The sequence below is a fragment of the Aquila chrysaetos genome, chromosome 18, assembly GCF_900496995.4.
Source record: "Aquila chrysaetos chrysaetos chromosome 18, bAquChr1.4, whole genome shotgun sequence".
NCBI lineage: Eukaryota > Metazoa > Chordata > Aves > Accipitriformes > Accipitridae > Aquila > Aquila chrysaetos.
Window position 1 is genome coordinate 16,298,348 of NC_044021.1, and position 10,202 is coordinate 16,308,549.

General features: G+C 44.4%; 1 long non-coding RNA gene across 1 annotated transcript; it reads right to left on the reverse strand.

The window, feature by feature from the left end:
* Positions 1-4,485: 4,485 nt before the first annotated feature.
* Positions 4,486-9,240, reverse strand: LOC115353058. The gene is made up of 2 exons (XR_003927398.1): positions 8,967-9,240; positions 4,486-7,793 (listed from the first exon to the last, which is right to left on the reverse strand). It is a non-coding gene; the product is annotated as an uncharacterized LOC115353058 (long non-coding RNA).
* Positions 9,241-10,202: the final 962 nt, after the last annotated feature.

The window sequence follows — 10,202 nt, forward strand, 5'->3', positions numbered from 1 at the left end:
GAGAAGCTAAAGAATCCTTGACTTTAGACTAAATATTACTTAGCAGCAGCAACCGAAAACATCAGTGTGTTACCAACATTCTTCTCATACTGAATCCAAAACATAACACTATACCAGCTACTAGATATAAAAGAAACTCTATCCTAGGCAAAACCAGGACACCTCTATATTTTTCATGCTCTTAGCCTAACCCAAAACACTTAAAAAAAAAAAAAATTCCTAGCTTGTTAAGGAAAGATGTGAGGGAATTAGGTCTCTAGTCTCTACTTTATATGCAGGAGTGGAAAAACACCCTATCCTTGCTGTGATTAAAGTGCCTGTGGGAACTACTCATGCTTTCAGGCCATCTCTGGCCACTCTGGTCCTTTTAGGCAATCACAGGTATCTACAGAGACGATTATAGAGACTTCCTGGTTGATGCTCAGAGAAAAGCAGATGCTTCCAGAAGGCAACGCCAGGCTGAGTTCTGCGCTTGCAGGGGACGTGCAGGCTCGTCCCACCCAGACCTGTGTCAGTTGGACACGGGTCTGTGACTGCCCGTGTCCCGGCTGCTACCCTGCAGCACGTGCGAGGCGTGGGTAGCAAGTGTCTCTTTCCCGGGTGCTGTGGGGTAGGATCCAGCACGGGGGCTGCTACTGGGGGGCAGCTGGCCGATGGTGACTGTGTGAAGGTCACCGCTGCCTGTGGCTCACACGATGCTCCATGGCATCTGTCACCTGGGCTCAGCCTGTCCTGGGGACCTGAGCATCCAAGAGAGGGCACAGAAAGGGGGGCTTCAGAGGCAGGCTGGCAGAACAGTTTTGGGGTGTGGGGTGACAAGTGTGGTGAGAATTGGAAGATAAACTCCTTGAGGAATAATTTGCAATTCTGCATCTGAAGCTTGCTTGGGGACCTGCATTATCTAGCACTGTCCCATCAGCTGATTTCAGGGAAGATACAGAACAAGCCCCTCTGCCTGCTGAAGAGCTGTGTCAGAATTTGCCTGGTGATGCAAGTGAAAAAACATTACCTAAGGGAGTCTGGCTAAGTCTGTGAGCAAAAACTGGCTTCAGAGAATACAAGTGCATCCAACCAAGCCGGCATTTCAGGAAGGACAGGTAAAGGTGGTGGGATACGGCACAAAACACACCCAAAATGGCCTAAGACTATTTTCACAGTTTTCTTTTCTACATGATCATTAATTTTTTTTTTCTTTTAAAAATAACCTTCCCATCAATCCAGCCCTGAGGCTGATAAGACATGGGGCTAAAAGCTACAGCTGACCCATACCTGCACAGCAGGCTAAGAACAAAATATTTCATTAGTGTCTTGAAGTCTCTAACTCAACCTTTGCTTAAGCTTGAAGATCAGCAACCACAGCTCCGGTTGATAACACTGGGAACTGAGAGGATCCAGTACTTTTGAAAATCAAGCCCAGAGGGACTCAGAATTTCCATCAGTGCCACAAACCCAAGGAAACTTCCTGATTGTTGCATTTTGTATTTGGCATTTCACCAACCTGGAAAATAATACATGGAATATATATTCTGTGTATTCCTCAGACAGCTTCCACATGGTCATGTCCATTACCAAATGCAATACTCCCAGCTGCAATCAGTGCATTCTTTTGCTCTAAATTTGACTTCCAGAGCTATATTTCTCCAAAGATATAATGTGACTTGGAACTCTACTTTTATGATCATAAACGATTTTGCTTGCACTATACTCTTTAACAGGTGCATCCAGAGACTAAGCCCATTTTAGGCACGTCAGAGGAAAAGAGTTAAAATGAGTTGCCAAAGTTGCTGTCTGACCTTTAAATACATACTTAAAGCTCCATCTCAGGGCTCCACAGCCCCAAGGACTTTCTTTTCTCAGTGCCAAATGCAGAGTGCGTGCAGGTCAATTTTGACCCCAGCTCCTCTGAGCGAGGTGCTGAGTCCACATGCTAAAGCCAAGTGCTCTTTACACATGCATGTCACCAAGCAGCTTTCCTGTATACTGAATGGAAATATTCAGGGTAAGCCTTTTCCCCTTGACTGTGTTTCCTCCTACACCTTTATCTTCTGAAGCAGCTTCTGTAAGTAACCCAAGATACAAAATTTGCCTGTCACGGTGTAAAAATACTAAAGCTCCACTGACTTATAATCTGCTCCCTTTGCTGGGAGTCCATCAGCTTTCCAGGACGTGCTGCCAGGAGACACCATTCCTAGTATAGGGTTTGACATTTGGAGGTCTCAGCTGACCACTGTTATGGTTGGCGAGGGGAATATAGTTTATAAAGCTGCTGGGGAAAGGTGTGCTACAAAAAAGCCATGGTGGAGAAGGGTGGCCAGTTGAGGACATGGTGGAGTTGACTGAGAGGACTTTTCTTCTGCCCAAGCCAGGAGCTGAGAGAGACCAACCACGTCTCCTCTTGGATTAGAGATGTTTCTCTGACCTTGTAGAGAATGGATGCCACCAGGCAAGAAGGGAGCCGGAGCCTGAGGGAGGCTGTGCTTGTACGGCTGGTACCTAATATGATACCAGAGCAGCCTTTTTTCCAGTGGCCCCCTTGGCACATGAGAGATTGGAGTATTTGCTAACATTGCATAAACACAGGGAAGCTTTCAACACTTATCAGCGGAGCAATGTTTCACAGTCAGTCCTGGCACAGGTCAGACTGCCCAGCAGGATGGGTATCTCTGCTACTCCATCTTCTGCCATAAGCCAGCAGCAGCCAGCGGCTGGCATGTCTCTGGAGGAGGCACCCACGTTGCACATCTCTGAGCATGCCAGCTCCCTGCTTTCCCTACCTGGACATCAGCCTGGGGATGCCAGCCCGAGGAGTGGAAAATAGTTTTCACTTGTTGTCCCTAACTAGCATAAGGTGCCCCAAAGAACAATAAGTTTAGAGAGGCTTTAGTCCAAATGTTGGCAAGATCAGTCACTGGCTTCCTTGTAACCTCCCCCTCCCTACATAGCTGTATCTAAGGTTGGGTTAACTCTGAAGCATAATGATGGCAAGTTTAAGTAACAGTATTGCTAACTGTTTCAGTGCTGATTGTTTGACATACTTAGCAGGCTGTGTGCAGATGTCCAACACAGCTTCATGTCTTGGGACTTCTTCCATTTCTCTGATCCCAAAGTAACATATGCTGATTTTCCAGTGCAAGAGCAACCTCATGTGTTTGTTTGGAAGTCTTTGCCCCAGTAAGACCAGAAAAGTTGACCTCTCCAGGTTTAATATGGGTCAGCAAAGATTAATTCAGTGGTGGTAATGACTGATGTCCAAATAATTTTGTTTATTTAATCAAAAGAACAAATTGTGCGAAGAGCAAATATTTTAAAAGAACAAGTATTTCCTGTAGCTCTTCATTTATCACACTGAAATTCTAGAAAGCCATGAAAGAGGGTTGGAGATGCCCACAAGAGATCTTCAGGTCCATGTCTTGTCCATGGCACTCCTGATAGATGTTCAGCCAACCTGTTCATAGAAAGTAAGTGCAGCACCAACAGAGGATAAGGAGATATGGAATCACCCTTGCTGATGATTTTTAAGTCACTAGACATAAGCCATGTTTCTGGTGGCTGCTGGATGCCTGTTGCGGAGACACTACTTGGGACGTTCAGGCAGTGAGTGTCCTGATGTAAGGAGGTCGATATTTTTTTGTTCAGATGTGTTTGTTTTAAGGGCTGTAGGTCCTATTCTGTGTTACTCACCTTGTTGTTAAGGTCACGTTCTCCAGACACTTCAGTGCAAATTATCTTCTCTTGTTGTCTTAGTTTTTTTCTTCCAAGATAGCGTCTCTGCAGACCTCAGGTCTTTGCCCCAGAAAAGCTGGAACATAAGGGTTTATGCAAAACTGTATAAGCAGCAGTTTGCATAATACCTGTCCACCATCACAGTACCTCATCACTCACCGGCACCCCGCTCAGGCCCCACTGTTACGATCTGGTCTATGAAGTACGTACACTTGTACCAAGCGGTGAATTAGGTCACTCAGTCAGAGGGCTTGTTTTTGCAGATGAGCTAAACCAGCAAGACTGAGTGAAGTCAATCCTTATTGCTGCATGGACACTCCAGCCTGGATGCAGCCATGTCTCTGTCATAGGACACGAAACCTTGCTGCACCATGTACTGCTAGCAGCAGAGAGAAGCACAGCAATTATGGGAGGTAATCATTCCCTTCAGGTTAAATTAAATTCATTTTGGTTTAATTTAAGACAGCTGGGAACAGTTTTCAAGCTAAAATAATAAAAGCCTCTCCTAAAGTGAAAAAATACATGGCAATAATATTGACATAAGGCAAAAATAATAGAGATGTACTGTCCACAAAAGGTTTTCTGTTAATGAAATTGAACCAAAACAAGTTTCTGTGGACTATAACCCAGAGGCCAATGGATCTTAGGTATCTTTGACAAGAGGGATCACTGATCTCAAACTCCTCTGGGACAGAGCAGGAATTCCATGGCCCAGGTGATTTTTTACATTGTGTTTTAACACAAAGAAACTTGAGGCAGGTCAACAGGCAGAAAGCACATGCTTTATTCACTGGTTTTGTAGCGGATGGCATACATCAAGTTCAAGATTAAATGGAAAATTGTAGCCAGTGGCCAGCCAAGAAGAGATGCAGTCGGGAGTCCTCAGGTCAACGTCCTCTCCTGGGTGTCTGCTCCATTGCAGCAGGGGATCACCATCTTATCAACAACCACCCCCTATAATTTTCCCCTGGTAAAATTATACCCTTCATTAAAGCCTGCTCAAGTTGCCTTTCAGTGATCTTTGTCTGATGACAACACTGGCACTGACTGGATTATGTTTAATTAGGTACAAATGTTGCACGCTAATTGGCTGCTAAGCCTTGTACATGTCTGTAATTAGGTAATACTTATGTATTTAAATGACTATTATTTACTCATTATCTGTCATATTTGTTCTAATACAGAGTCATCAGTCTAGAAGGCACCAAGTGGACAGGGTACGGGAATCTCAGTGCAGACTACAAACTGTAACTCAACAGCAACGTGCTGGGAAGGTAGAGGTGAAGAGGACAGAAGGATGGCTGAGCCGTAGGAAGCAAGCCCTTTCTCAGGCAATATAACATAACAAATGCACCAGTGCAAGGCCGTGAGGGGAAGCCCAGAGTACGTAAAGTGAAAGGCTACAAGCAAAAAAGCCCTCTAAAAATTGCAAATGGAAGGCCTTTAGCAATAGGCAAGTACAAGCACTTAAGCACTGTGCAACATCTGGATAACACAACCCACTCTAAGCCTCATAAAAATGCCATGGTAATAGGAAGTGGGGTTTTGAGCATATCCTGCACTCTGGGTACACCCAGAATTTCAAACTATCATGTGCATTTGGCGCACAGCAATTGATGGGAAGGTCTGAGCTTTTATTTCCGAGTTCCATTGTATGTACGATATACCGTAGGTGGGGAAGATTAAAGAGTAAGGAACACCTAAATCCAGAAAGAACAAAGCAGAACTCAAGAGCTGAATGTCAGTAATTGCATCAGGTGCAAAAATACAATTAGTGACATTATAACTACTGAAATTAAGTATCAGTTTATATGAGTATGCCCTATAATACTTTTGACAGCCTCAAACATTGTGTGATATCAAATAAAAACAGGATGACAGCTCTCCAATTTGTGAAGAAGTAGTACTAGAATCATTAAAGCTCACTTAAAGGATTTTATTCCGTAAGATACAAGGACAGGAAAGGTTTTAGTGCACAGAGGATAAGTGCTTATAAATGCCCACTAAAACCATGCATACATCTGTAGCTATTAAGACACAGCAGTTTTTCTAAAATACAAATGCTGTACATGGAGTAACAAACCCTGCAGCAGCACCATGGAAAACTTTGGTCTGAAGGAGAGAGTGGTAAGAGGATCATTCCCTTTGGGATAGGACCCACCTCACTTCAGATATTGCAGGCACATGGATTGCATGCTAGTTGTGTCCGTGTCTTCCTCTAGTCAGTAGAGAGAAACGGGTACCACCGGAGACAATCCTTACCATATAAATATCCATTTAGGATGCCTGGTGGTGAGACGAATCCAGCTGATTTCTCTCCCCTACTAATTTTCACAAGAGATCTTGCCATCTTCTGGAGAATATTTTCTCCAGTGTGCCTCTCCAAGGTTGGCTCCTTAAGTGTGCAAGAGCTCTGCAGCCACAACGCAGTGATATTTTTCCCTTCAAAACAGCTTCACTTTCCTCTCCCACCTTCCCTCTTTCCTCCCAATGTTTAGGTCCTTTTTGCTAGCAGAATGGCATTTTTTTCCCCCGTTGCTAGGGTGGTAGCCTAGTTTCCCAAGGAAAGGAAGCTTACGAGATCACACTGTCTGTGTAAGTGCCAGTCAGTCCCTCCTAAATAATTTTTTGAACCTGTGAGCTGAGTTTGATCAAACTTGACAGGGGATGGAAGTCTCAAAGGTTTGAGCTGCCTACAAGTGCTGTGGAAGTAGGCAGGCAGAGGAGGAAAACCCTGGGAGTGTATCCACTGTAGAAACACAACTGTACTACTAGACACCAGAGAGTCCACATAGGAGACAGTCATTACCACTGAACACCACGGGAGATACAATTTCACAGATTCAGCATCTCACAAGACGACTCGGTTAATATGAGCATGAGCAAAATGTTCTTCTTCCCTTCTTCTAGAGCGCAAGGCTTCCAGTTACAGAGCAGCAGGGGGAGAGCTCAGAAACGACAGGCCGGCAGAGTGAATTTAGAGATAATTGCTGCTCCTTCTCACGCCGGTACTCATGCGGAACTCTGCTCGACTTCCCTGTGACGCCGGTACCCCCATCTGCGTGATCTAGTTCACACAAAGGACGAGATCGCAAACTTCAGACTGTGGACTAATGCAAGCGGAGCAAGTCCTAAATTGCAGTGAGCTGGCACAGCTCCGCTGTAGTCAGTGAAGCTGCCTTATAATGGGCCATAATTCCTAAGCGCAGCTCCATGACTAAGCGTCCAGCTTGTTTTCCTTTGCATTTGTCTATATTACAGTTGCTGATGGCAATTAGTTGAAGATAAGCGCGAGCTGGAGCATAAGCTAAAGACCCGCAAAAGCTGTGCCTGGTGCATAGGCTGGCTCTTGCTTATTCCTGCTGGGGCTTTTCCTAGAAGTCAGCCACCTCCAGACTGCCTGACTAGTGAGCCTGAACAAACACCTCACGGTTCCTTGTTAACACTAGCAATGGAGAAAACCAAGCTATTTGCACAGGTAGTATTCAAAGACAAGCTGAAATCAGTCAGCCTATGGAAAAAAAACCCAAACTAACCACAGCTGACATTAAAATGGAGACTGGGGAGTTGTGCAACTTTGTGTGTTCAGTGAAATATTGATGTTTTCCTCTTCTCCTAAGCCTTCTAAGTATTGATGTGCCAGATCTCTGATTTAGGTGGAGAGAGTGCAAATCACTGACACCTAAAGAAAAGGGAGGGAAGGGAACGAAATGAAACTTTGATGCACAGCAAAACAGGGAGCTCGCAAGCAGTGAGTGACACGGCTGAAGGTGGACTGGGATCTCTGCAAGAAGGACAGGTACTGCAACTTGTCCTCAACAGCCTAGCCAAGGGCACAGGCTGAAATTCACAGCCTGAAATGCCTGCAGCACAGCATCTGCATTAGGTAGGTATGCTACAACATTCTTTAAAATGAGGCTTCTTTGGAGGGAGACGTGAACTACAGCTCTTGTGTGCTCAGGGCTGAATGTTTTCTGTTACACAGCAGATCTATGAAGCCATAGGGAAGCATCCTTTACCTATTATTTGTTGTTGTCATTTCAATCCAGACGTTTTTCTTCTGATGAAAGCTAAAAGATAAAATAAGATCGTTCTAATTAATAATGTCTACCTTCTTGTGTAGCATTTTTCACCCACCAAAGATCTCAAAGTGGTACTCCCATTTAATAGACAGTAGAAGTAAGAGTAAGGGAGATCAAATGAAATGTCTTGGCAACGGAACAAAACTAAGTCTTGCATCACAGGTCTAGTAAAAGGGACAAGGGCGCCTATTAAGCCTCAATAAAGAGCAAAGCTTAGGACAATTTTCTGACATATTGGATCCTTAAATGAGGCGTTGTGAAACTAATGTGACCAATGCTCCGTGCTAACAAAATATGTTCTGGATTTGCCATCTGACAACATAATTTAGTGATTTCTTGGAATATGGGAAATTAAATGGGGCAGTGGCTTTACAGGAATCATTCTTTTGCAAAGGCAGTCTGTGCCAGAGGACTGGAAAATTGAAAGTGCCCCAAAGGAGCACAGGAATGGGTAAGACCTTTTTCACTACCCAGTCAAAATAAAATGCATTAAAAGGAGCATAAATACCAAACTATCAATCTACTGCAAAACTTCTTGTACTTAAGATACTACTATTAGAAGTTCTGACAAAGAGAGACACTATACTAGACACAAGATAGATAGGACTCTTGAAGAGGTGCATTTGGCAGAATTAGACCATGTACCTAGCCAGTCCTGAAGTAAACTTACTGATAGTATCTGCAGCAAAATAGGTGGTTTAAGGAGGGATAAATCTGACTAAAACAATTCTTATCAACATCAGTGATGATTTTTTTTTCTTATGTTTTCTTCCTTTCTTCCTTCTATTTTTTTTTTTTTCAGTTTGGTTGACTAGGGTTTAGTTTTTTGTTCCCTGCCTTAGGGAATATCAGTTTGAATATCGTTTCTAAAGTGTTATAAAAATCGGTGGTATTAAGGTGGTATTAAAGGATGCACTGCCCATCCACTCTTGAGCCTGCTGCATCACAACAGAAAAGGTGCCCTGTGGATTTGATCTTTGATGCTTGAGAGATTTAGTAAGTTTTTCACAGTCCTTAATAAATTGATATCATAGACAAAAAATCTGGAGGCATGAAGTACGATGCACACACAAGCACTTCATGTTTTGGTTGCATAAACCTGGAGTTTGTATTTGGATAGCATCCCTGTCAGAGGCAAAACTGAGCATTCAAAATCCTTACCTAGGCAGAATGCATATTGACTTCAGGGGATACTTTTTCCCAGAGAAGGGCTGTGTAAAGAAGGTCAGGACTAGTTGTTTGTCCCCTGCAGCACGCTGTTTCTGTTGCTGAGGAGACTTCCAGCACCTGTGAGCACGGATTTCTGCTGGTGAATGAATACCAGCACTTGGGTGAACTGATGGTCAGTCTCACCTTGACCTTCAGCAGGCTGTTTCCATCTTTCCTTCATATCAGCTTAGGAGATAAACAAACAAACAAAATAAAACAAACAACAAAAGCTAAAAATCTAGGGCAGAGACCACAGGCTGGATTTCTGATCATTTGAATCATTTAAACCTATTTCTGCAGTATCTTCTGAAAGGCAAAACCTATGCCAGCCCAGCCTGCCCATCCATTAGCAAACCCTTAGCTCAGGAGTATGGGGCTTTGAGTAACATCTTCTAACACAGACCCACCGTGGGGATTTGAGGAGAAAGAAACAGCCATTAACTCACCAATGATGGTACTGTGTCTCTCTCCCACACCACCTCCAGCTTTTCTTCTCACTGGTGGAACTAGGCAGCAGAGGGTCCTTAGCCCAAAGCAAACGAAAGCCCCTTGCTGTACCACCACTGCAATGGGCCTTGTGTTGAAACTGTCCCTCAGGAGAGACAGCAGCCAGCTGGAAGCATATTTGCCAACAGCACCATTGATCATCAGCTGCCTGTAGCCTAAAGCAACTCTTTCGGACAGCTAAGTTGCATCTGATTTTGTAACAGACTCCTCTGCAGTCCCCATCACTTTGCCTGCTCCCCCCCCCCAACCCCTGCAAAAAAAAAAAAAAAAAAAAAACCAACCAAACCAAACCCACACCTTTGCCCTGTGATGAAAAATGAAGCGGCTCTGAAAAATAACCTGATTTGCCACCTCCTCCCGTGAGTCCTGCCAGCCACCTCCTGCACCGGCCTCGCTCTGCAGCAGCCCGTAAGCAAGTTCTGCAGCTAAGGTGAAGGAGAGGGAAAAGCTGGAGGAGGAGGAGGGAGGGGGAAGGCAGAGAGGCTGCATACCTAGAAAGCCAGGGCTATTCCTGCTGCCCACCCTGGAGGCACCACCTCTGCATCAGGCAGGAGTAACAGAGGGAGAATCTGGCTCTCTGGATTTAACAAGCTCACTTTCCTTTAATTGGGGCCCTCAGGCACTGCTGTAGTGCACCTAATGGCACTAATTATTAATGAATCAGCCCTGATGAATAGAAAG